General features: G+C 36.4%; 1 long non-coding RNA gene across 1 annotated transcript; it reads right to left on the reverse strand.

Moving 5' to 3' along the window:
• Positions 1-4742: 4742 nt before the first annotated feature.
• On the reverse strand, positions 4743-25291 carry LOC112131989 (uncharacterized). The gene is made up of 3 exons (XR_002913808.2): positions 24985-25291; positions 7223-7578; positions 4743-4893 (listed from the first exon to the last, which is right to left on the reverse strand). It is a non-coding gene; the product is annotated as an uncharacterized LOC112131989 (long non-coding RNA).
• Positions 25292-27821: the final 2530 nt, after the last annotated feature.

Genomic DNA, 27821 nt, shown 5'->3' on the forward strand with positions numbered 1-27821 from the left:
GCATTATTTATAATGGTCAAAAGGTTCCCACCAATTCATAAATAAACAAATGTAGTATGTCCATACAATGAAATATTATTTGGCCATAAAAAGTAATGATGCATTGACACATGCTATAACACAGATGGACCTTGAAAACATTAATGGTTTCTTGGGGATGAGGAAGCTAAGAGGGATTGGGGGTCATATCTAGAGGGATGCAGTTTGAGGTGATAAGAATGTTCTAAAGTTAGCTGTGGTATCTGTGTGTATACTAAAAACAATTAATCATGTACATTAAGTGGGTGAATTGTATGGTGAATTAAATTTTTGAAAGCTGGGTTTTTTAAATCCATTATAGAGAAAGGAAATTACGCATCTTCAGGTAGAGATCTTCAATAAAAACAAATAAAATACTTTGGGTGAAAACCCACATAGTGGTGTTAGGATATATTCAATTTTATTTATATATTTATAAAGGATTTTATGCCCAAAATGTGTATACAAGTCTATAGCTTATGTATAGGGCTCTATAGCAGAGCCTATGCTCCATAACTCTATCCTCTGTTTTGAGTATAGGACTTAATTCAGGACAGATACGGAGCCCTACTTTTCTAATATTGCATAAATATTTCTCATAGTGAATGGAAGTAACCTGGGAGAGGTAATGTAATGTGCTCTTTGCTTTGGGTTATTGACCTTTCTTATTTTTTATTCATCCTCTAAAAAGAAACAAAAGCAGGAAGAATTAACTCCTGGCTTGTCTGTTAAGTTTGTCTGCTTCTCCTTCATTCCCACCTCCTTCAGAATTGAATACTATCATGTCTTCTCAGAGATCTTTACATCTAACTGCATCACAGCATTTATTCCATCCTGAATCATTTCCTTATTTTCAAGCACTTGTTATCTCCACAAGATGATAAGTACCTTGAGGTCAGAGATTATGTGTTATTTATCCGTATTTTACCACAATTATAGACCTTCACTAAATTTCTGCAGAAGGAATGAAAGTTTTACGTTTGTGTATTCTAGAAGATGAGCTTTTCTAATAACTATAACATGAAATCATAAAAATTTAGAGTTGAAAGAAACCTTAGAAAATATTTGGTCTAATGTATCAATAAATGTAAGAAAACTTTCCATAGCATTTCTTAAAAACACTTTATTCAAGCCACTATTTGAATATTTCTAATGCCATGGAATCTGCCTTACAAAGTGATTCACTGCATTTTCAGCTAGCTTTTATTGTTGAAAGGTTCATCATTAATGTTAAATCTAAATTTGTAACTTCCTCCCTTTGGTTGGTCTAAGATCTGTCACGTATGGCTATATATTATCTAATTTATCTTCCATGACCACATATTAATTACTTAAAGACACTATCATAACACACCTTGTTTTCTCTGTGCCAAGCTTTCCATTTTATTCAAATATTTCTCATAGACATGATTTCTGGACCTTTTTTCATGTGGATTCAGCTCCTGTGGACATCACCAGATTTTTAATATCCACTTTAATTTGTACTTCCTGGAAATGGAACCCACTACATGTGACTGGTGTCAATTACACAAATGCCTTTTCCTTCCTTAATCTATACCCTGGGCTTTGTTAATGGGACTAAAGCTACATGAGTTATTTTGAAAGCCATATCACACCACAGTCTTCTACTAAGCTTGCCGTAAACTGAACTCTTCTGACATTTTTTTCCATGCAAGGATCCTGTGAAATCAGAGCTCTTTAGTTCTTAAACTTGCAATAAATCTTTTCAACCTTCATACAAGATTCTATATTAATTTATGAAATAAACAAAATGCCCTACACAAACCAGGTGTTCAGCAGATGTCTGTACCTCCTTTTCACAGCTCTTATTACAGAAGTAATATTGTGTTTATTATTTGGTTATTTAAGAGGAGGGCCCATGTATATCTTTAGTTATCATTATGTTCTCATCACTTAGCAAAGTGGCTAGCATAGAGTAATTGCTCAAGAATTTCCATAATTCTTTTACTGCATTGCCATGATGCTGAAAAAATCAGTGAATTCAGAGAACTGATTTGGTTGCATTAGAAGTCAATTCAGCTAAAACAATTGAGTGACCATATGGTGACAATGTTTGAAATAATCTTCTTAATAATAAATGTATTATGGCCAGTGCCATAAAAACCCAAAGCCACATTTCCAAAATATGCCCCATCTTACCTAAGAATCTAACCTTTGTGTCAAACAACTAAAGTCCCATAACCTGAAAGATTATTATTTTTTACTGAGTATGACTCTTCAAATGCCTAGTCTCTACAACATTAGCTTCTAATTAATAGGTTTGTTATACTGATGCCATTGTTGCCATATGTAAGGTTCAAAGGAAAAAGGGTAATTTTTTTTTCCTACTTTTACTAACTCATGAAATTTTGATTTGAGTGTGTATAATTTGTAAGATATGTAATCTTTTCTTGTTTCCTTGATTAGGTAAAGGTAAACGCAAAGACAACTCAAAAAACTCATTTTTTTTAGAGTACAAAGGTGACTGATAAATAAATCATAGGTACTTTGGAAGAGACGAGCTTCTCTGCAACCTAAAATTTCTAATTAAAATTGAGCTGTCCCTATTGTGTAGTATGTGGAGGCCAAAGTTTATCTTTTATATCATACACCAACTTGAACACATTATTTCACAAATTAAGCATGAAATTCCAACTGATTTTAGAATTTGGAAAGCTTTTTGTCATTTTTGATAGCCTCCTATTTGAGGACGAATAGGCAGACAAACCTGTTCTTTAATAACATAACATTAAGTACTTCTTGGAAACAGGACACAATAGAGAGAAGGACTGTTTATGAGTCAGAGGAACATGTGCTACTGTCAACTTGAATAAGAGGCATCAGATATTTCTGGTGATGAAAACCTTTCAGTGAGGTGAAACAGGCCACGTTCCATTTCTTTTATTTTCAGAGATGAGATGGATTTGAAAACCATAACTTGGCTTCTTGATGCAAGGACTCGCCACATGAGATAATCTCCAGCACATTACTATTGGCAAGCAGATCTTTCACCCTTTTGTCTCCATGCATTACAGAAAACGTTAAATCAGTTTGGTGTCCATATAAACTTTTGATCCTAGGAATAGCCTAGGGTACCATCATTATCTTCCCGAGGACCATGTGTAGGCCTTCAGTAGGTAGTACTAATTTAATCTCTTTGCTAGAGGAAAAAGTAACTGATTTTCTAGATCAATATTTGATTGAATATGTTTGAAATGTTGGCAGATAAAGGCCCCTTTTCTGGTCCAAAGACTTTTTGAACCACAGAGGTATAGCGTTCTAGCTCCCCTGGGATTTGAGTGGAAGGAGGTCTCAAAGATCTGTAAGAAGCCTTCCTGCCTTTCCTTGTGTTCTTCCAGCAAGACTCTCTAAAGGTTGAGATGAGAAAAAGATAAGATCAAGAACTGGAATGTCTTTATTCCATTTTTTTAATCTTTCCTGGGGCTTCTCTTAACTAAAAATAATCGTTTATACCACTAGTTTACAAAAACCTCCTGTAATAGGATGTTAGAAAGAGAGCCCATCTGATCAGCTTTAAGGAGTTAACCCAGTGACTTTGGCAAATAATTTGAGACCTCAGATTCTATCATTCATACCACTAATTAAACAAGAATATCAATATATCACCAACAGGGAGATGAATACAAATTAAAATGCTAAGGTGTTAGACAGATTAGAACTTTAGTTGTCTAGTTATATTGATAAGCAAAAGAGTTTTTCACAAATTATACTGATTTTGAAAATGGAGACTGGGAAAAAATTCCATCCAAATGATATTTGACCAAACAGAAAATTTAGTTCAGAAGCACATGTTTCACTGTAATTATTATATTTGCTTTTTAAAGTTTTAGTTAAATTAGTAAACCCTTCCCCAAAACAAAACATTGAAAAACAGCTTACATCTGACTGAAAAGTATTACTCAGAATAAACAGCACTAACAACACTGTTTTCTGAGTCTACATATGAAATTCAAAGAAAGATTCTTGAGGAGAATGTTTTCCTTTAATTTTCTTCTTTGCTGCAGAAATGCACATGCATTCCCTAAGCACGAAGAAAGAGAAAAAAAAATACTCACAAATTCCTGTACTTTCTTTCTTATCATTGAACTTTTGTTTAGCTGAAGGATAAATTTGCTTTCCCCTAGCTACAGACTTTGAACACAGAAGTGTGCTTTATAAAGGAGTAGCCACTACATGCAAAGCCAACTGCAACTCCTTGGAAATGTGGATTCTAAAGGACTTATTTTCCACAGCTTAAGCCAAATCACTTCTCTTATTCTGAGATGAGAATATTATGGTCATTTAATTTTTTTGAGAATTTCTCACAGTTTTAATCTATTTTTGTAAAATCTTCTATTCAAAGTAATGATATTCCCAATATAAACTGAATAACTCTTCAGGGCATTAGATTATATTTCTTACTTAAAATGGTAAAAATCAGCCTGTAAAAAGGGACATAGTTTTTGTATGTTTTATTTTATAACATCTTGCTCATTGCTTGGTATGGAATAGGTATGCAACAAATACTTAAGCCAATTATGTAGATAAACTGAATTTTCAAGTTTTGTTTTTAAACAATAATCATAATTTGAATTAAATATACCAACTTTCTGTCTACAATTACATTATGAAATATACAATGCTAATGTCATTAGAGGTTGTAATAGAATATTTCTTCACAGTGTTTATACGTCAATTGAACATAACATATAAGCTACCGCTATAGGCAGAAGGATCTTAAATGCAAACTCAGATTGCCCCTGAATCTTTGATGTAGAATCCTTGCTTCAGGGTCTTCTTGCAACCATAACGTCCCTTGTCAACCAGACAGCTCTGATTGTTAGTCCTTGAGAGAGTTTCCATTTTTTTCATGACCTAAAAAGAAAGAAAGAAAAAAAAACACTGAGATGAGTTATTGGATGTGAAAATTTAAAGTGATGCCAGCAAGAAATAGAAAGTATTTAATATATCTTTCCTTAATATTATTGTTAATAAATGTATGACTCTATATTTTTCCAACATTCCTTGTTTTATAATGTTCAGTTTACACATCTCTTATTATTATTACTGTAATGGAATTCCTTTCATATACTAAGATTTAAGGTTTTAGATTCCCTGATAATTTTCCTAACTAAAATCATGGGCACTGGGCTAATACATCTCACTGGTACATGTGAAATCTAACTTGAAAATTCTGTCTAATTCTATAATGCATTAATACTGATTACCTATCAGATTCCCCCTTCATTCAGAAATAAGAGTTTGTTACCACACGTTCTCATTTATAATTGGGAGATAAACAAAGGGTACACGTGGACATAACGATGGAAATAATAAACACTGGGCACTCCAAAATGGGGGATGGTGAGGGGAGGATGAGCGTTAAAAGTTACCCTCAATATTCACTATGTGGGTGATGGGTACACTAGAAGCCCAAATCTCACAATTACACTCTATATCCATTGAACAAACTTGCACATATACCCTCTGAATCCAAAAGAAAAATAAATATGAAATTGTGTTTGTGAGTGGGGAGGTGTTATATATCTACATAATCCTTACATACCCCTTCGCTATATAATCCATAATTTTAGGGAAAGTTGACCCTACTCCCAGTTCTGGGAGAGACCTATAGACTTGCTTGAAAACTTTTTCTCCCATGAATTGAAGAAGCATGGAATCCCACTGAAGCTGGAAGCATCATCTCACCACAGTGGGAAGCAGTCATGGGGTAGAGCCCTTCCTGGAACCCACAAGAACTGACTAGAGAGGTAGAAAAGCACTCGAGGCAAGCTGAAGTCTCTGGATCAAGTGGCCCTGAAGTTTGCCCTACCTCTTTATTTTCCTTGCTTGAAGAATCAATCCTCCTTCTCAGTTGGACATTCCTGAGTTGAGTTTTCTGTTACTTGCAGCTTTACAGGTGCTAACTGATTCTCTAACTTTTCATTATGTAAATATATTTTCTTTCTTATTTTGTTATTGCCACAAGGGACATAAATCATTTATGGCAAATCCTATGTTTTGTGTGTTTTTGTGGCAACATAGCTGTGCCCCAAATTCCACTGTTTGAATATTTAAACTCCAAATTCATTTTCTCAGTCGAGTTTTCATTAGTTTTAATAACATAGTCAATATGGAATTACATTTTCAGAAACACCTGTTTTAGACCTGACTGCCTCCCAAGCGACTCTGAGCCTGGGGATGTTAAAGTTTCATAAAAGATACAGCCCTGATAGAGAAATCCTCTAATAAGAGCAGAAGGTTTAATCCACACCATGCACACTCTGTGCACAATAAATCCTTTTACTCAAGCAAAGAGTATAAGCAAAGCAACATTATTTGAACATTATCCTTAAAAAATTGATATATATATATAATTTCATTAAGGTACATTTAAAAATATACATGCATGTCATTAAACCAAGTGGCATGACAAAGAGCCATCTTTAAATCATTCCATTAATCATATCATAAAAACAATATTTGTATTGACAGGAATCAAGGAAACACTTTTCCAAAGAAACTGAGTGGCTATTACATTTTTTATTTTTAAGTTCCTCAATTGACTAATAATTTAGTTTTTTATATTTTTGCTGATAACTTTGCAAGCAACTTTAAGAAGACAGATGAATGTTACAAATGAAATTAACATATGTCTGGCAGCACCGTAATGCACTTAGTATACTTACCATTTGTTTTGATTATTTGGTTAGCATATTCTTATTTACCCTTGCTATAAGAAACAGGATGTGGTTAATCACACGACTTTTAGCAACAATAAGAAAACACAACAAAAACCTGCTACCTATTTTTTCTTATCTGTTACCGTTACCTCTAGAACTCTCTTTTTGGTGATGAGGGCTCAATGCTCTTAAAATAGAACAAAGATGAATCACAATGAATAGAATAAATTTACTCCTAGCATTTGTGGTAAAGAAATAAATATAAGACTGATGGGAAAATTTTAGCAAACTGTGATATATCTATAAACTATTCTGTATTTGTACATATAAAATATCAAGTATTCTGAATAATTTTAAATAGTTTGAAATCAGTCATTCTTTTTCTTGAGATTCATATTCTGGAATGATTACATTAGTTATCAAAGTAGCTAGATAAATAATCCTGAGCAAAAAAAAAAGTCATGATTCAACATTCTGGGTGTATGTTGCCTATGACTGAGGCATGGTGATTCTCCACTTACCAGATCAAGAAATTCCCAGGAGCACAAGGAAGAGAGATATGGTTCAGCAAGAGCAGAAGAGAAAAAACAGGGGACCCATTCAGGCAGAGTTGGCTTAGAGATTGTGCCCAGTAAGTTAAACCCTGTGCACTGGATCCCTTCATTACTCCAGAAAGCACTGCAACCAACAAGTCTAATCACATAGACAGAGGGCAGTTACCAGAATGCAGAAAGCAACCTTCTCTAGAGTCAAGCAAAAGAAGCTGGTCATCTGAGAGGTGTCCATCCTTTATCTTGGGGATGAAGCTTCTGGATACAATCAAGGCAAGATGACACCATCTCCATCAATAGATGAGGATTCAGGGCAGGCTTTCAAGCTAATAATAACACAGGAACTGAAGTTAGGTAATACAAAGAAAAACAGATGAGCTTAATGTCTCAGGAAATCGACCTAAAAAGTGTAACACTTTCTACCAGGAAATTAACACTACTACTTATAGCATAATGCTGAATGATTTCTCCAAAAACTACAAATTGAAGAATATTTTAGATAATAACTTGATGAAACTGTATTAATAAAAGCTATGATATAGGCTTAAGGAAGCAGAAGATGTGAATTGTGTAGTTCTTGTAGTTATCTGCATCCACATATTATAGACTGAACATGGTATACTGAATAGAGCACAAGTCATAGATTGTGCTTTCCAGACTTAGCTTTTGCCAGTAATTGCTTTGCTTTGTGAAAGCTAGAGCCAATATGAGCCACAATTCCCCCATTTATAAAATGAAAATTCAGTCAGGATGATCTCTAAGATCTCTCAAAAATTCCATGCTTTATACATTGCTGGTAGATTTCCTGAAACAATAGGCATCATCTCTATTTTTAGTTTTCTCACCTCTCTTGTAGTCATGTCAATATTCATTATTGTATATAAGCTGATTTTCCTAAATCACTTGTCTTTTAAAGATTAGCAGCTCTCTCACTCTTTCCACAGCATCCTAAAGGAAGTTGATCATGTCAAACAGTGTTGAGTCACTACGGTGATTCTAAACAAGGAGAAACGAAGCATCCAGCAGCGATGTTGGATAAGAAATAGTCTCCAAAAGGATAAAAGTAAGGCTGGCAAAATCATTGTTTTGTACCTGCCTCCAGTACATTTGCGAGGGGGTGTTAATGAAAAATGAGAGTGATGTTCCCATCACACATTTTTGGATTACTGTGCAGCAACATCAATTGGAAATCTAATGAAACAGAGACCACCTACAGAGCAGGGATAGTGTGTTCCTCTGTCTTCCCGCATCCAATTTACCAACTGACTCTATGGAACAAGCTGCTGGTTTGTTTGTGGCCTTCATACTGATTGGTCATACATTTAACACTGATAATTGGCAGTGCCAATTTCCACTATCTTTCACAAGTAAAAGAATGTTGTAATGCGTTACAATTGTGTGGTAATTGTAACAGGTAACAGGTAACAGGCACATTTTCTTCTACCCAGGTGATCTTAAAATTCCAGCACTGATACCATCTCATGATGGTGGACTGTTTGAATTAGACTAAGTCCTAGATAAATTGGTCATTCCCCCTATTTAATTGTTTCCATTGACTAACAGAATATGCTATGTATTCATCAAATAGAACTTCTCCCAATCAGGGAAATAGCAATAAGAAACTTAGTAGGTGAGTTCCCACAAAACATATCAAGGACTACATAAAGAGCTGATGTTCCAAATGGAAGTGTTCTGTTCTTTGTTTTTGCACCTGTTCAAACTGGCATCTGGTATTAGGCTTGTGACTAGTCAAACATTACTACTTTCTGTCAAGCTGGCTGGGAGAAACAAAAGAAAGAGAATACAGTGTAAAATATTAGTTCATCCTTGTGTGTTATTTTGTGACCGCATTTTCCTTGTCAGCCTCCCTCCCTGTGCTTATCATCAAATGCAGTTTATTCTTTTTTTTCTCTCTCTCAAATTTGACTTCCAGAAGCCATCTGGCATTCATTCTAATTCCCACATTACAGCTCTCCATAAGTCAGTCTGCTGACTGCCGGTCAGGTTATAGGATTAAGTTTAAGATTTTCCTAATTCATTGTGAGGTTCTTCATGGATTTGATCTATTACATCTTCCTGAACTTGTCCAGTTGTAGATTTCTGCATGTGATTTATGTCTAACAGGTGTTAGTTTGCTACAGCTTTCTAAATATTGGCTTCCCAATGCAAGGGAGGCTTGGGAAGACACTAGAACCCAAATTGTATTCCTACACAACTGGAGAATGGCCTCCCTGCTGAAATTCAGTGTTGCAGAACTATTTATTAAGCTAAAAAGATTGATGTTTCAATATATGGAGAAGTAAAGAGACTCAAATTCCATCATCAACTCACCAGTTGCACCTATGTATCTGTGGCTCTCAGGATACAGTATATTATTTAACAGGTGGAACAACTAGGTGAGTTGAAAAATACAAATTTACCCCTTGCTATGAATTACTGTGAATTTGAGTCTTGTTTTCTAATGACTTACTTTAAGCTGAATGCCTTTGTATAATTTTTGTTTTCCTGGTATAAAGTTAAAATGCCTAATGGAAACCTACTCATTGTTAGGGAGAGAAAAAGCAAGATTTCTTTTAAAGACTGTATCTAGTAAAGCATTTTAAAATTCATTATTATACTTTTGAAAGATGTATATAGCATTGAAGAAAACAGAATAAGGAAAAAAGTTTATTTAATAATGAATGTCCACATAAGTCTGACACCATTACAAATGTTTATTTCTTATGCTAAGTACATTTTAATAAAATGTCTAGATTGAGATATGGTGATTTCCATAGTTTTCATGTTGGGCCATTTGTCTTATCTTTGTGTGAATGACATAACACTTATGTTTATTAAACCCATAAAATCTTTAGCCTCATATTGGTCTTTTGTGTGATATATATAGTGCTCTTTAGTTTTAAGCCACTCTATGCTTCATAGTTATTCCTCACTTTAGCTACAGCAAGAAAATTGTTACATTCATATTATAGATGAATAATCCAAGATACAGGGAGATTAAGGCACTTGCCTGTGGTCACACTGAGAGTTAATCAAAATTAAAATGCACAGCTCTGAGTTCCCAGGCCACTGCTTAGCCCCTGGAGCAAAGCCACTTTGCACTATAAATTGTTCCGATAATTTAAAAAATTTATAATGTGCTCATCAATTTGCATATCTGAGTATGAATTACAAACATTAAAATTGGCTACAACTCCTCATCAACCAGTTACTAACAAGAAGCACCTAAAAGGTCAAAATCATGAAATACCAAAGTAAACAGATATGTGTGCACTTTTGCTAAATACCGTCATATAATCCAACATGTATTCATTATATTTTTGACACTAGGAAATAGTTTAAACCTTGGTTTATTCATTGTAGTTGACCTTGAATTATTAGAAGAAACTAAAGTGATATTTTAAAAAATTACTTTCATATGATTCAGACATGATATGATCTTTAGATAGCAAATATTAAGGGAGTTACATATAGATGTCAGTATTAAGATACAGTGTAATTTGTCAATTGGAAATTGGCACTATTAAAAGAAAAAAGTCAGTAATATATATTTAAAAAGCTATTCCGTATTATAACATGTATTAAGCACTGACTACATTCTGTTTGGGGAATTTCTTGATTTCTAACAGCATTTCTTCTATGATAAGAAGTTTTCTACAATTTTCTACCTTCAGCTGTTGTTGTTCTCATTCTTTGTCCCAACATGGTTCCGTTGTTTGGTTTCTCACAGTCAGCCTTAATGGGGCAATTAACCATATAGCATTGATAAAAATACTAACTCGAGAAAATTGTCAAAAGAACATAGAACTTTAAGGATCATTTTTAAAAGGCTAGCGATCTCACTGAAAACTGTAATTAAAGTATGCGTGATTTTGCTTGTGTGTTTGTTACATAATTCTCCTGGTCTACAGTTAAAGAAAATGTGGGCCCCTACAGTAGACTGCAATGGGAAAGCACTTTTATTCTCTAGTCAGTGATAATAAAGCATAACTCCTTGGGGAGGGACTTTTTCCCTATGGTATTCGCACTACCTTTCTTTTAAATGCTGCTAGGTGTGAAATTAGTGTTGTCCCTGAAAGTGCATAAGATTAATTGTTAGTAATTGAACACAGTTTGGAGGCTAATTATATAAAAATTGATATTAAAAGAATACTACCAGATTGATTGAGTTTTACAGTTTGCATTTAGTTTTCAAATTACATGAGTTGAAAGGCAGTGGTAAGAAACAATAAAAGTCCATTCAGAGCTGCTAAAGCAAATTAAGGTTTACTAGTCTTTGAAAGACAAATGAGTTAAATGCTGTAATATAGGGAAATCAGTAAAAATGGTTCTAAAATTAACTACAGAATTAAAATATCAATACCCCTAAGATTGTACGGGTTGACCACATTTTGTGTAGGTGACCTGACTTTCCCTGTGCACCTGACTAGATAAGGTAGAGCGAACCAGGAAACTAGGACCATTCTTTGAAAATATAAGTTACGATGATTTGAAAGAAAGAGGGAAGGAAGGAAGGAAGAAAGGAAGGAAGGAAGGAGAGAAAGAAGGAAAGAAAGAAAGAAAGAGAGGAAGAAAGAAAGGGAATCAGCTTGATATAGTGTGTGTTTGTCTCCTCCAAATATGTTGAAATGTAATCCCCAATATTGAAGCTGGGGCCTTGTGAGAGGTGTCCGGGTCATGGGGAAAGATCCCTCATGAATAACTTGGTGCCATCCTCACAGTAATGAGTGAGTTCTCCCTCTATGTGCTCACGTGAGATCTTGTTGTTTAAAAGACTCTGAGACTTCCTCATTATCTCTCTTGCTCCTGCTCATGCCATGGGTAATGACCACTCCCCCTTCACCTTCCACCATGATTGTAAGTTTCCTGAGGCCTTGCCAGGAATAGATGCAAGCACCATGCTTTTTGTACAGCCTGTAAAACCATGAGCAAAAATAAACTTCTTTTCCTAATAAATTACCCAGCCTCGGGTATTTCTTTAGAGCAATGCAAGTAGAATAACACACAGACTTACTACAAATGGACACACGTAACTCTATACTAATTAAAACAGTAGAATTCTGGTATAAAAGTAGACAGAGAGGTCAATGGAATGGAAAGATATCCCTAAAATAGAATCTATGATGGGTAGTAAATTAATATATGAAAGGCGTTTTCCAACTCAATCAGGAAAAAAGAGCTTACCAATAATTAGTTTTTAGATAATTGGTTGGCAATTCAGGAATAGGATCAATTTTGACTTTTACTTTATACCATATACCAACCACTGTTTTTAAATTTACTTCTGAAAAACTAACAATACTTCAAATATAGGACCATGGTTGAAAGAATCAGATGGGCTGATTGAATTTGCATTCTCACACAAATTCACTTAGACCATTTCACTTTCCTTTTTTTTTTTTTTTTTTTTTTTTTTGAGACAGGGTCTCACTCTGTCACCCAGGCTGGAGTGGAGTGCGGTAGTGTGATTATGGCTCACTGCAGCCTTGACCTCCAGGGCTCAAGTGACCTCCCACTTCAGCCTCTGAGTAGCTGATACTAAAGGCATGTGCCACCGTGCTCCTCTGATTTTTAATTTTTTTAAAAAGCGGGGTCTTATGATGTTGCCCAGACTGGTTTTGAGCTCTTGGGCTGAAGCAATCCTCCTGCCTCAGACTCCCAGAGTGCTGGGATTACAGGCCACTGCACCTGGCCAACTTTCCAATTTTTATAAATTAAACTTCCATCTAAGATTCTGTTTGAAAAAATTTTTTCTACTAAAAAGAAAACAAAAAGGTTTGAAAATTTGCCATATACCAAAATACATTTAGACAGATGAAATATTTATTATTAAAAATAAAACACTGAAAATCCAAAAGAACACATAATTTACCAGAAGCAAATATCTGAAATAAGTAGAATTTTCCAAATATACATTCAATAGAAGAAAAATATGTGTAGGAAAGACTGAGAGATGACTACATGAAATTTAAAACTTTCTTTACATCAAAATAAACCAAAGTAAAAAGATGACAAAAATATTTGTATCACATATGAACTTAAATGTGTTAATTCCTTAGTTTTAAAAAGCCAGTGAATTAAAACTACAAACATCTTAATTTGAGGGGAAAATAAAAGCACATTATGTGGGCAACAATGTCCCAGAAGGAAAATCCAGGTAAATATCATCATAATAAAGAGATAGTGGATGAGAAATTTCAACCAATTTTTGCGAAATAGAAAGTGAGTGAAAGAGTGGTTACTGATGAAAGAGCAAAGGGGGAGCCTGAACCTAGAAAGTACAGAACCGGCTGACTGATCTGCCCTACTGAGCCCCAGAGAGAAGCTGGCCTCCAAAACCCCATGAATGACACATGGGACTCTAAAGACAGGGGTTCATAGACAGGGTGTACACAGAATTCAGTCACTGTTGTCTCTCTCCACCCCCATCTCACCCTTTCCTTCATACACATACACATGCAAGCAGAATCCTCAGAAGTCAAGCTTTTATTTCCCAAGTTAAAAAGAAAACAAGATCAGTGTTTCCTTTTCCAAAGAAAATGAACCACTTCTCTGGGAAGAATTCAGGAGTGTGATAAGGCTGTTCCAGAGCAAAGCCTTCTTTTGTTGCTTTAGGGCCTCCCAGCATGATGGCTGGCTTTCACCCTACTCACTCTCCACCCTACTTACCCTACTCACCCTAAAGCAAAGCATGCCAGTGGATAAACTGCTCACGTACACAGCACACAGTCACTTATTTTTATTGTCAAATTCTGAAACATCGATGGATAAGAAGGAATCACTTGGAATTGAGTGAAGCATGTATTATGAAAGAGAATGATCAACAAGTACAAGCAGAAAGAAATGACCATCAAAGAAGTATAGGGTTCAAGCTGAAGAAAATAAAGAAAAAAAAAACAATCTCAATAATACCTCACAAATATTTCAGAAAATACTGTAAGCATAAGGTATAAACAGAATGCTATTTAAAAAGGAGGGTAATTCAGAGAACAAGAAGAACTCATGAAAATTAAAATATGATGGCAAAACAAAGAACTATCACTAATAAAAAATATATGGGAAAATGAACAGTATCATGAGTATGCAAATTATCCAAATTAACACAAAAATACTCTGCTCTGTTTCACTATTAAGCATTAACAAAAGCAAAAGAAAATGTTAATAAAAATACTCAGTGTTGGGGAAAATGCAGTCAAACTCTGCTTGTGGTATTACAGATTTGTACAACTCTGGAAATAATTTAGCTATATGTATATAAAAAGAGAAAGACATAAAAACAAACTTTTGGCCTAGTGTAGAACAGTTCTCCAAGTAGCCTTATACCAACCAAGTTCTTCCCCCTTTCTTTCTTGTAGTTCTCAAGAATAACTGTAGAATGATCTGGAAATGCAACATCCTAAGATAGGAAAGGATTCACCAGAATAGCCCAAGCTCTATTGCGGTTCAACCCTGGAGAGAGGATGTCCTTCAGTGCTTTAGCCCAGTGTGTCACATGTTCCTGAGGTACAAAACCCAGAGCTAGATGTTTTCTGGAGTCCCTCAGCTGTGGCACAAGTGGGACACCTGCAGCTGAGACTCCATGCTCCCCAGGCAGCTTTCCTGAGCCTTGAGGGAATGACTGGTAATGAACCCAAGGCTTCTGTTGTCCCTTGCCACCTATCGATAACTAATAAACCCACTTGATGTAACTTATGTGTGGAGGTGTTCTGTCTCACTGGACTCAGACTACTTGGTAACTGGTGCACAGTTAATCTACTTCACACCTAGACATTTTTTGTTCCCAAGTGAAAGATGTAAGGAAATGGAAACAAAACCTAGAAAGAGGTAGGTATGCAAATATATTATCATAATAGTATTGAAGAATAAAATACTGCTTTTGCAACAGCTGTTCTTGAATGAGCCCTCAATAATCATTGCACGCTTCTGAAATACAAACAAAGGAGCATTGAGGATATTTAAAATATTGGCCTGGGTGCGATGGCTCACGCCTGTAATCCCAGCACTTTGGGAGGCCTAGGCAGGTGGATCACTTGAAGTCAGGAGTTTGAGACCAGCCTGGCCAACATGGCGAAACACCATCTCTACTAAAAATATAAAAATTAGCCAGGCGTGGTGCCAGGCATCTGTAATCCCAGCTTTTTGGGAGGCTGAGGCAAGAGAATCACTTGAACCTGGGAGACGGAGGTTGCAGTGAGCTGAGATCGTGCCACTGCACTCCGGCCTGGGCAACAGAATGAGACTCTGTCTCAAACAAAATAAATAAAAATATAAAATAAAAATCACCCAACACTAGGCTTGCAGATCTTGCCTTTGGAAGTAAATCACTTTGGCTTTTCCTATTCTCAAAATCACTGGTTAATAAAAGTTGTTTCCTAGATGAAATAATGTCTGGGATTTTGAAAGATTAATAAGAACTATACAGAGTAAGAAAAGTTGGAATAGCATTTCAGGCTGTAGAAAAAGCACGAACAAATGTGCAGATCATAAAACAGCACAGAGAACATGGAAAACTATAAGCAGCTTAGAGTTCCCAATGTTTAAACCATGAAGCTCGGAGTGGCTGGAGATGAGACCAGGGAAATTGGTAAGGAAGTGCAGATCAAGGAGGGTCTCATGATATGCCAGTTAAGAAGTTCTGATTTTAGGTAATGAATGAAGAGCCAGGAAAGGTTAAGCAGAGGCATAACAAAATTAGATTGTGTTTTGGATATAGCATCATTGCTATAGATGTGGCAGGAATAAATAAGAAATATGGGGGTGGAGGTGGGAGTCGAGTTCAGTTTAGGACATGTTACATATATTGTGATTATAAGACATCTAAAGAAGTATGATTGATAGGCAGTTGCATCTATAAATATAAAGGAGAGGGAATAGATTAGGATTGAAGATACATTTATTGAGGCCATTAGCATTATAAGAATTGAAGTCATGAACATGATGAGATTGCCACACATTTACACAAAGAATTTATAAAAGAAAAAAATGAACAACTGTGAGTAAAAACTGGAACTTTGTGGGGCAGCAGTATGAAAGAGACAGGCAAGAAGAAATAATCCCAAAGAAATGAAAAAGGAATGAACAGAGGTGGGAGAGAATGAAATAACAGTAAAATGTCAACCAAAGGGTAGAGAGTTTCAAGAAAATGTCAATAGTGTTAAATGGCATAGGGGGATTCATTTAGATATGGAACAAACATGACCATTGGACTTGATTATCTGGACATCATTGGTAATGTTTTCCAACACTAGTCCCTGCAGAACCTAATTGCAGGAAGTTTGAGTATTAGAAAGTCATAGAGGAGGCAAGAATTATGTCCTCTTTAAAAGCGACTTTTGATAAAGCAATACAGGAGAGTGGGAGAAGTAAGTAGGAGAGAGCATAGGATGTGGAATTGGTGGGCGGGGGGTGTACTTTAAGACTTGGAGACAGTTGAACATATTTATAGGACAATAAAAACATATAAGAGAAAATAAAGCATGGAAATAACAAAAGAGTACAATTTTGGAGTAGACAGTAAGTACTAAGATCTAAAGAATAAGAAATGTAGGTTTTAAACTGGGGAAGTAGACTTTAACCTTTGACAGGGTTCAGGACACACTATCCCCAAATTTGGCACCCTGGCACTTGAGAAAAGAGTAGAAGCAGGAAGGTCTTTCTGACCTTCTCCTGTGGCTCTCCCCTGAAGCAGACTATAAAATAATTCTCTGACCATCCTTTAAAGTAGGTCATAAGACACTCATTCCAGAGGGGTCCTCCCTATACCCAGAGGAAAGAATGAAGACACAGAGATACAAAGAAGAATTTGTACAAACAGGCCTTGCTAAGTTCCCCCTGGTTTATTACCATTAGATCATACTTCCTTTTGTCCAATCATAATTCTATACTGTTGTCCACTCTTAATCAAATCTGAACATAAAATAGATAGTGTATTAGGCCATTTTCATGCTCTTAATAAAGACATACCCAAGACTGGATAGTTTATAAAAGACAGAGGTTTAATTGACTCACAGTTCAGCATGGCTGGGGTGGCCTAAGAAAACGTACAATTATGGCAGAAGGGGAAACAAACACGTCTTTCTTCACATGGTGGCACGAAGGAGAAGTGTTGAGGAAAAGGGGGAAAAGCCCCTTAAAAAACCATCAAATCTAGTGAGAACTCACTCACTATAATGAGAACAGCAGCATGGGGGTAACTACTCCCATCATTCAATTACGTCCCATTGGGTCCCTCCCACTACACATGGGGATTATGTGAACTACAATTCAAGATGAGATTTGGGTGGGGATACAGCCAAACTATATCACATTGTTTTTTCTGTTTCTTTAGGTCTTTATTTCCAAAAGCTTGTGAGTTGCATAAAATTTATATTAAATACATTTGTGAGCTTTTTGCTTCTCAGTCTGTCTTTTATTATAGATGCCTGAACCATGACTCTTGTGATGGGTGAGAAAAATATGTTACTTTCCCCCCCTACACCCCTGAGACTTCAGAAAAGCAACTAAGAATGAGTGGCAGGTATAGATCAACTAGTGGTCATGAGGGCAGGGGATGGCCAATGAATTGGTTGGGATCTCAAACCTCATAGCTTTATTTTTTCTGCAAAATAGAAGGCAAGTTCATTTGGGTAAGAAAATTAAAGAAAATGGTAAGATGTTGAAGAGTCATGGAATCCAAATGGGAAATGGAGCTGGTAGGGTGCAATTTAAGAATTGTGAGATGGCATTGAGGTCTCAAGCCTCAATGGAACCTCTAAAATCTGAGAGCATTTTAAAAAAATACTACAATTGGTCCTCTGTATCTGTGGGTTCCACATCTGCGGATTCAACCGTGATTAGAAATATTTGGGAAAATAATAATAATGGTACAACAAAAAAAAACCCACAAATTTCCAAAAAGTGTAACAACTATTTACAGAACATTCACATTGTATTAGGTATTTTAAATAATTTAGAGATGATTTAAAGTATATGGGATGGTGTGTACTGGTCATCTGCAAATGCTATGCCATTGTATATAAAGAACTTGAGCTTCTGAGGATTTTTATGTAGGGGTTCCTGGAACCAATCCCCCAAGGATACCAAGGGTGAACTATAGTGTGCATATGCCATATATTATGCTAACCTCTTTGTATGGTCTGGGGAAGCACTGTCATAATCAAACAAACATTTTACTATTTCTGCAAATAAATTTATGGGTCAAGTTTTACCCCCAAGTAAATTTGCACCAAACAAAAAGGCTTCTGGTTTTTAGAGTTTTTTAGATTTTATAATTGCAGGTAAGAGACTATCATTCTGCAAAGAGCAAGATATCCACAAGTTGATAGGGGAGCATCTAGAAGGCAAAAGAGAAGGAATTAGGAAAAGGTTCCCAGCTATGGTGAATTTTGAGCTAAGTTTTGAAGGATAGTGAGTAATTAGCCAGGTGAATGAGGAGATAATAGTGTTCAAAACAAGAAATCTACCTTTCATCTTCTGGAATTATTCATGTATTTCATGCGTTAATCTTAATTTAGGTCTTCCCTGGGTTTCCTTAGAAATCATTTTATTTATTTATTTATTTATTTAGAGACAAAGTCTCGCTCTATCTCTCAGGCTGGAGTGCAGTGGCAAGACCACGGCTCACTGCAGCCTCCATCTCCCAGGCTCAAGTGATCCTCCCACTTCAGCCTCCAGAGTAGCTGGAACTAAAGATGCACATGGAGTCAGGGTCCCACTGTGTTTGTTGCCCAGGCTGGTTTCAAGCTCCTGGGCTCAATCAGTCCTCCTACCTCAACCTCCCAAATTGTTGTGATTACAGTGTGAGCCACTGAGCCACTGTGCTCTGACTAGAAAGCATTTAACAAGAGCTTCTACAATGGATCAATTTACACCTGATGTTTTGATATTAAAATCGAGTAAAGCCAATGACTTCTGGACTCCTGATATAAGCTATTTGAATATTAAAAGGAGTCCTCTATTTAGCAGTAAAATTCCGAGTGAGAAATGGCAACAATAAACACATCTAGATCACATACAGGTATGGATTAATTAAAGTATTATTAACTCAAATTGTCGAATACCTCATTACTAGAATTTAACTGAATCAAAGGATGCTTATATTACAAGAAAACATTTTACCCTGGAAGAAATAACTTTTTAAGGGGAAAAATGCTTATCTATCATTTTGTACACTAGCATTAGCATTTGCTAGTTCAAATCTAATAAAGCCCTCTCCATGAATGCACCATTAATAAAATCTTCAGAATGGCTTCTCTCAACATTTTCTTTTTGATTTTTCATGATTTAATTAGAAACATCTTTTAAAAGGCTGGTTTTACTATGGTAGTATCACATCTGCGTTTTCAGCAGTATGCTGTTTAATCACAATGGGTTATAAAGTGAAACTCCCAGTACTTATTGTATTATCTAGTAGAACCCACACATTTTGTATTTTTAGTGCCCCTGAGTCATCATCTTATATTTGTTCATCAACATTTTAACTGCCCCTCTTAAAAAAATGTAATTTGATGGTTAATTTTCTAAACCTGTCATCCTTTTATTTTTTTCAAAGTAATGACATTTCACATGCCTTTGATATGTTTCATCCTGCACCTGAACCCTTTTCTCTAATAAGTCAAAATTTATTTCTCTTTTTCTACCTTATATTAACTTTTGCAATTTTTGTTTACAGATTTCAAACTAAATTCTTCTAAGATTTTATGATCCTCAGTAAAAATGACTTAGCTATTTTATGCCACCCATCACTGGATAGTTTTAGAATATATGTAAATGCTATCATGGTAATGTTGAAATTTATAGTGTAAGATTAGTCTAGGAAAAAATGAAATATATATTATACATACATATAAATTTAAATATGTTATACACATATAAAGTAGGTGTTGGGTGTTTTGGCAGCAAATTTTTTTTCTTTCAAGTTATTAACAAAGGACAGATTCCTTTTTCTAATAGAGACAAATTCTCCTATTAAAAATACTGTCTTAAACTGACAAATAATAATTCTATATATTCTTAGGGTGCATAGTGATGTTTCGATACATATAATGTACAGTGATCAGATCAGGGTAGCTGGCATATCCATCATCTCAAACATTTATCATTTCTTTGTGTTAGAAGTTGGATTTTTTTAATACTCAAAGAATGGTGAAAAGTTTTTGTGGGTTTAAGTGCTAGCTTGAGAGTTTTTTGTTCACTGTTCCTTGTCTGGAACAGAATCAAACAGGCGTAAATTGGATCAAAAACCTGTTGAAGAACTAGGGCTGTTTCCCTATCCTACCCTCCGTTCCTTCCTTCCATCATTCCTTCTTTTCTTCCTTCCATCATTCCTTCTTTTCTTCCTTCCTTTCCTTCCTTCCTTCCTTCCTTTTCCCTTCCTTCCTTATTTCCTTCTTTTCTTCCTTTCTTCATCCTTGCCTCCCTGTTTTCTGTCTCTCTTCTCTTAAATTGCAAAGAAAAAGGGAGAGCCAATTATTCAGATAAACATGTATTGTTAATTATTGTAAGCCCCCTTGAAAGCAGGAGCTGATTCTTAGCATCCTCCACCACTCCTAGCACAGTACCTTTATCACTGTCTACATTACATGGATTAATAGCTTAGAGCATGGGTTCAAGAGTCCAGCTGCCTTGGTTTCAGCTCTAGTCCTGTCTTACTAGATGTGTGATTGTGGGCAAGTAACTGGACCTTCCTTTATTCTGAAAAATCTAATAATAATAGCATTCTACTTATACAGTTGTATTAATTAAATACGACATTTAAAGTACTTAGAACTCCTGACACATAATAAGAATTTAATAATTGTTAGTTACTGATATTGTTTTTCTGTTTCATTTTGCTAGCAAGATACATACATTCTTTTTCCTTTTTTGTGTGTCTTTTTAATTTACTCGACCAGCACTTCTTTATTTATTCATTGATTTATTCTTTTATTCAACACATATTATTTGAGCACTTGCCGTGTTTCAGAAACAGTACTAGATTCTGGAGACTTAAAAGTAAACAAGAAACACATGGCCCTCTATTAATATGAGAGCTAAGAAGGGCTACCCAACTAAACAATAAAATACAATGCAGTGTTCCTAAGTGTTGTAACTAGAGTGGTGGGGGGTGCTACAGAGTTGGAGGGTACACACCCAACCCAGGTTGAGAAATGTACCTGGTGGGAACCCCCACCAGACGACAGTAATATCATCTTGTTGGAGAATACTCTGCCTTGCCACTCTCTGTTTGACTCTCTAACTCTGAAAACATGTCCCTCCCTCATCTTAGCAGGCCTCTGAGGATTCACAAATTGGGTTATTTGACCCCCCAAAAAGGATGGGGCCTCAAGAATCTATATACTTACAAAGCACTTCAGTTGATTTTGAAGCAAGAGTCTGAACACTGAGCAATAACTGTTAGGCGAAATGGACAAGAGTAGCAAGATAAGAAATATTGGAATAAAATCTCAGTGCTGCTTCAGTGTATCCAAATTATAAACAAATTGGTACAACATCCCAATATTGCATTAAAGAAAAGGTATGATGCATTTCAGAGAGATATTAATCCTAGACAGGACAATTAATGTCATCACCTTATATTCAGTGGTACATCTAAACCATGCTGGAAAGACCCAACTATTCTATTTTAAAAGACTTCCAGAGAAAGGGATTTTATGGCATTTCTTGTTGACACTTTCTAATAATTTTAATGTTAATTCTTATCACAATCTTGGACAAGATTAGGAACTTTGTCTCTTTTGCTCTTGTATTTCATTTTCTGCAGATTTTTCACCCTTGCAACCCCCTCTAATTCTCTCTCAACTTCTTAGTTCCTCTCTGTTATTCTACCCTATTCTCAAACTCTTTGTCTAGAAAATATATGGAGCTCATACTCATTAAAATCACACAACTAGCCAGGTGTGGTGGCTCATGCCTGTAATTCCAGCAGTTCGGGAGGCTGAGTTGGGCAGATCATTTGAGGTCAGAAGTTCAAGACCAGCCTGGCAAACATGACAAAACCCTGCCACTACTAGTAATACAAAAATTAGGCACAGTGGCATGCACTTGTAACCCCAGCTACTTGGGAGGCTGAGGCAGGAGAATCGCTTGAACCCATGAGGTGGAGGTTGCAGTGAGCTGAGATTGCACCACTGCACTCCAGCCTGGGTGACAGAGTAAGAGTCCGTCTCGAAATAAATAAGTAAATAAAGTAAAATAAAATAAAATAAAATCATGCCACAATTATAAGCTTCAAAGCATCATGTCTCTCAAGGAACATTTGTACTTTAAGGTGAGAAAGGCTTTTAAAAAAATACAAATATATTTTAGAATTTTAGACAGAAGACAACTAATGAGGTAGAGCTGAGTTTTCTAGCTGTCCCTTAACAACCATCCTGGTTGGCTACGATCGGCAATTAATGCTTTATTTGTGGGTATTTAATTACTAGGATAATTCCTTTTATACTCCCTACTACTTCTAGTTTGAGTATATAGCTCATGTGCTGAGAACTACATACTTTGTTTCTGACTTATGGGGAAGCAAAATGAAATTGTCCACAATAGTTTTAAAAGCCAATTTTAACTTTTATCTATGGCAGAATAATAATAATGATAATTGTCACCACCACTTAAATAGTGCCTTTCATCCTTAGACCTCAAGACGCTTCAACATTGTTCCTTTACATTATTTGAGTGAATATGTTTTGGAAGAGGGGACAAACTGAACAACACATAATACATGGTTAGCTATGCTAATTTTGTCCCCTCCCCTCCCCTCCCCTCTCCTTTGCTTCCCTTTCCTTTCAGAATGAGTCTTGCTCTGTCACCCAGGCTGGAGTGCAGTGACACGATCTCGGCTCACTGCAATCTCCACCTCCTGGGTTCAAGTGATTCTCCTGCTTCATACTCCCTAGTAGCTGGGATTACAGGCACCCACCACCACACCCAGCCTTGTTTTCTTTAACAAATGCAAAATAAATAGCCCTACTAAAAAGCCAGATAATATCTTGAAGATAAACTCTTTCGAAAGTAGGTTATTCTAAACAGAGGTGTTCAATGTAAGTTTGAAAATTTTTATTCACGTATACACAAATCCTGAACATGATTAACTAATACTGAATTTTTGGCTTCCATTTTATCAGATAAAGACACAAGCAACTTGCTTCTACACAGAAAAATGGCTTTAATGAATAGTAAAACTACAGCTTTTTAAGGCTTTACTGCCTTCTAAATTTTATGAGTAAATTTTGTGGAAAACTGTAAATAGAGCATAATTATTTTGAAAATAGGAGCCTTTGTTATTAGTCATCTAACTGTCATGGTATACGAAGCCCCCTGCTGAATAAACAAAAGACTGAAAAAAGTTACCTGTAGAGAGTTTTTGCTATTGAAAGAATAAAAACTAAAGCAATGGGGCGAACTTTTTCTTGTTCATAGATGCAAATACTGAATGCTAAACCTGGCTGAGAAAAAAATCACTTTAGCCTGATAACCAGATTACTTAGAACAAAAATAGAGAAAATTAAGAACTGAAAGGCAGAAAATTAAGGTGGAATGCAATTTAAAGAGTAAGTAGATGATGTAGGCTTTCATTTTCTTCTCCCCCTGTGTCCAGCTAATTAAAATTACAATCAAAATGAAAGAGTCTAAACTTGTAAATATCTTTAGCTAATGATTTTGTCTTTTTAATCATCTTCACATTCAAAGTCTTCTTTTATTCATTTAGGGCTTTACAATAAAATGAAATTGTTTTTCCCCTGTAAAAAATCCTTCTTTTAATTTGCCTTATCTGCTTCACTTTATATTATATACTCTCTAGTTCTTATTTCTCTTTCTCTACGTTACATTTTTTCAACTTTTACTTTGAACATACTTTACAGAAGGCAAAATCTATATTAGTGTAGAGTTTGTATTTTATTTTAAAATTTAAGTTCTGATCCAAATACAATGCTTCTAGGCTCTGTCACACACAAAAATACTCATTATAATGTATGCCTTACAAAATTAAACTTTCAAAAATTAAGTAGATTCAATTTTCTTACTATAAATATTTCTTTATTGCATTAAACACTAGGAAAAGTCTTATATTCCAAAGCAAAATCACAGCTAAAGAGCCTGCTGATCCATGGAAATTTTGCTTTATATCTATGTTTACAAATGTATATGCTTTAAGTTGTCCTGGAATTACTGTGTTTGGGGATCCAAAAAATTAAAGGCACCTAAGAACCGTGAAGTTCACCATGGTGGGACCCTTCAAGTAACCAGGTCCAGTACACATTAATTGGTCACTGCCATCCACATCCTTTATTAGATGACTTGTGTCCAAACCTGGAGGTCAGATCTGGGCTTTGCATAGCATCCTGTGTCTCTCTTGATCAGTTTCTGCCCTAGCTGCTTAGTGGGGGCTACTTTATTTTCCTCCATGTTAGTGCTAAAATATCATTTAAACCCTGGCTGCTCAAAGTGTGGTTCTTGGGGCAGAAACAGTCACATCCCCTGGGAGCTTTTTGAAAACATAGAATCCCAGGCATCTCATCAGATGTATTGAATCAGAATCATGTGCACATTAAAAGTTGAATCCCCAGTTAATGTGCATGTTGAAAGTTGAGAGTACCGTTTGATGAAGTCAGCTCTAAGCACTCTAGATATATTTCTGCTGCTTTTTTTTTTTTGTGCCTTTATACTTCTCCAGCCTCCACCCGTGAATAGACAGCATATAATGTCTAAGGTGGAAATGAGAGGATTGGCTTTCATACCTTATCAGCAAAGTATTTGGCCTATTGTTACAAGGTGGTCCTTGCTCCCAGAGCTCCCAAGATGGTGGTGGGCCGCTTCCAAAATGGCAGCAGGCTGCTTCCAAGATGGTGGCAAGCCTCGTGTTCTCTGACCTGGGGTTCTTGGCCTCAGGGATTCCAAAGAAGGGAATCTTGGGCCATGCAATGAGTGTTAATAGCTCTATTAGAAGCCGTGGGTCACGGAAGAGAACCGTGGAACCCAGTGACTAGTGTTCAGCTTGATTAGGACAAACCCGGGCACTTAGCCGTGCAGGAACAGTGGCAAGCCTTTAGCCCGATTGGGAGTGGTAATGGGCGCCTCGCTGGATCAGGAGCACAGCAGACACCTTGCCGGATCTGGACGGATGGAAGTCAGCAGCAGGTCTGTGACAGCAGCAAACAGCAGTGGTGGATGGCCAGCGAAAGCTCAGCTCCATCCGTGACAAACATGGACCAAAAGAGAGTGCAGCTGCAAGATTTAATAGAGTGAAGACAGAGCTCCCATACAAAGGGAGGGGACCCAAAGAGCATAGCTGTTGCTGGCTCAGATGCCTGGGTTTATATGCCGATCATTGTCCCTCCTGCTGTGCTCTCAGGCAATAGATGATTGGCTATTTCTTTACCTCCTGTTTTTGCCTAATTAGCATTTTAGTGAGCTCTCTTTACTATCTGATTGGTTGGGTGTGAGCTAAGTTGCAAGCCCCATATTTAAAGGTGGAAGCGGTCACCTTCCCAGCTAGGCTTAGGGATTCTTAGTCGGCCTAGGAAATCCAGCTAGTCCTGTCTCTCACTATGATGTCATTTCCCATGACTCAGGTCCCTTCTTGATAAGCTGGCTAGAATGCCTTAACCATTCAGCCTGACTTAGGTAGTGATGATGATATGCCAACTAAGGCCAACTTCTTGGCCAACAATGCCTACCTCCTGGATAAGGAACCAGCATAGGCCAGCCACACCCAAGACCAAACACAAGGGCAATAAAGGCACATGTCTGGGGCTGAGGGTAGTGTACTTCTGCTTTCTATAGCCAAGGATGGATTCTCCCAGCAGGTAGAGATATCTGTATACCATACATGATATCCCAGTCTACTGCCAAAAACACTTTGGTTGGCTGATAAGGGAGGAATCTAGCACTATGTCTCCAGCTTTCTTTTTCATTCATTCATTCCATGAACACGTAGGATGATGTTTTCATCCTATCTCTCTGATAATTTATTTTCAATATCTTTTGCCAGCCATTTTCTTCTACCCATTCTTGAAACGTTTGAATTCCTTAAGGCAACCCCTTCTTTACTTACTCAATACATTGTCTAGATTCCATTCTTTCAGCAGTCTGGTGGCTTCAATTACCATGTATATGCCAACTACTCCCATTTCTGTCTCTAGCCCAGATCTTTCTTCGATGCTCAAGACCCATATATCTAGTGTTCATTTTACAGGTCACTTGGATGTCTTGCAAGCAACTCAATCTCAATATGTTCAATAGCGAACTCACAATTTTCCATTTCAAGCCAGTTCTTTCTCTGATGTTCATCGATGCAGTAAATAATTCAACTCGGCTTTCAGCTATGCTTATCTTACCTCATAGCCAATTAATCAGCAAGCCTTAATGAATCTATTTGTTGTCTTTTGAATCCTTCTACTCTTCCTATTTCTATTACTCCACCTGAGTCCAAGCATCATCATAGCTTACTCAGGTTCTTCAGTAACCTCTCAAATAATATTTCTGCATCTGCTCTAATGTATGAAAAGCACAAGTTATAGCCTTAGGAAAGTTCATTTCAAAATATCACTGGAGACATTCAACGGGCTAGCTAGAAGTTAGCAAAAGTAGCTATCTAACTAGCCTCTTAACTGATCCCTGGTCCTTCTATATTTATAACACAGCCACTGAGATTTTACATACCAAGCAATGCCGTATATATTATAGTAAGTGATTTTTTCCCCTAAAAACTAGGATCTAATCACGTCACTCTCCCGCTTAAAGTCCCATAAACTCTTCCTATTTCCCTTAATCAAAATTCTTTACGTTGACTCATTGACTTCAAGGTTCCCTAAGACCTGTCTCTTGCCTCGCATATTACAATCATTTCATTCCTCTGCATACTCCTATTCTTTACATTCTAGTTTCTTGAAAATACTGTGTGTCTTCCTGGATGGTACTCCCATATTTAGTATCCTTTCTTACCTAGCTCACTCCTAACCATTTTTCAAATCTCAGATTAGTCACTTCCTATGAGACTTTATGTCTTATACTTTAGACTAGGCCAGGTCTAGGTAATATGCTTTCTCATCAATTTCTATTTCTTTTTATGATAGATATTGCAATTGTAGTATGGTATATCTGCCTCTTCAGTTAGATGTAAGCTCCATCCTGGAAGGATTATGTTGGTTCTTGTTCACTACTTGTCTTAGTCTGTTTTCACACTGCTATAAAAAACTGCCAAGGACTGGGTAATTTATAAAGAAAAGAGTTTTAATTGACTCAAAGTTCTTCATGGCTGGGGAGGCCTCAGGAAACTTATAGTCATAGAGGAAGGTGAAGAAGCAGCAGGTATCTTCTTCACAAGGCAGCAGGAGAGAGAGGAAGAGAGAACGAAGGGGGAAGAGCCCTGGTAAAACTATCAGATCTCATGAGAACTGACTCACTATCACAAGAACAGCATGGGGGGAAACTACCCCACGATCCAATCACCTCCCACCAGGTCCCTACCTTGACACATAGGGATTACATTTGGAGATGAGATTTGGTTGGTAACGAAGAACCAAACGACATCACTACTTTAGCTCCAGAAGTGCCTTATACAAGTAGTTTTCAA

This window comes from Pongo abelii, chromosome 12, assembly GCF_028885655.2.
Source record: "Pongo abelii isolate AG06213 chromosome 12, NHGRI_mPonAbe1-v2.0_pri, whole genome shotgun sequence".
Taxonomy (NCBI): Eukaryota; Metazoa; Chordata; class Mammalia; order Primates; family Hominidae; genus Pongo; species Pongo abelii.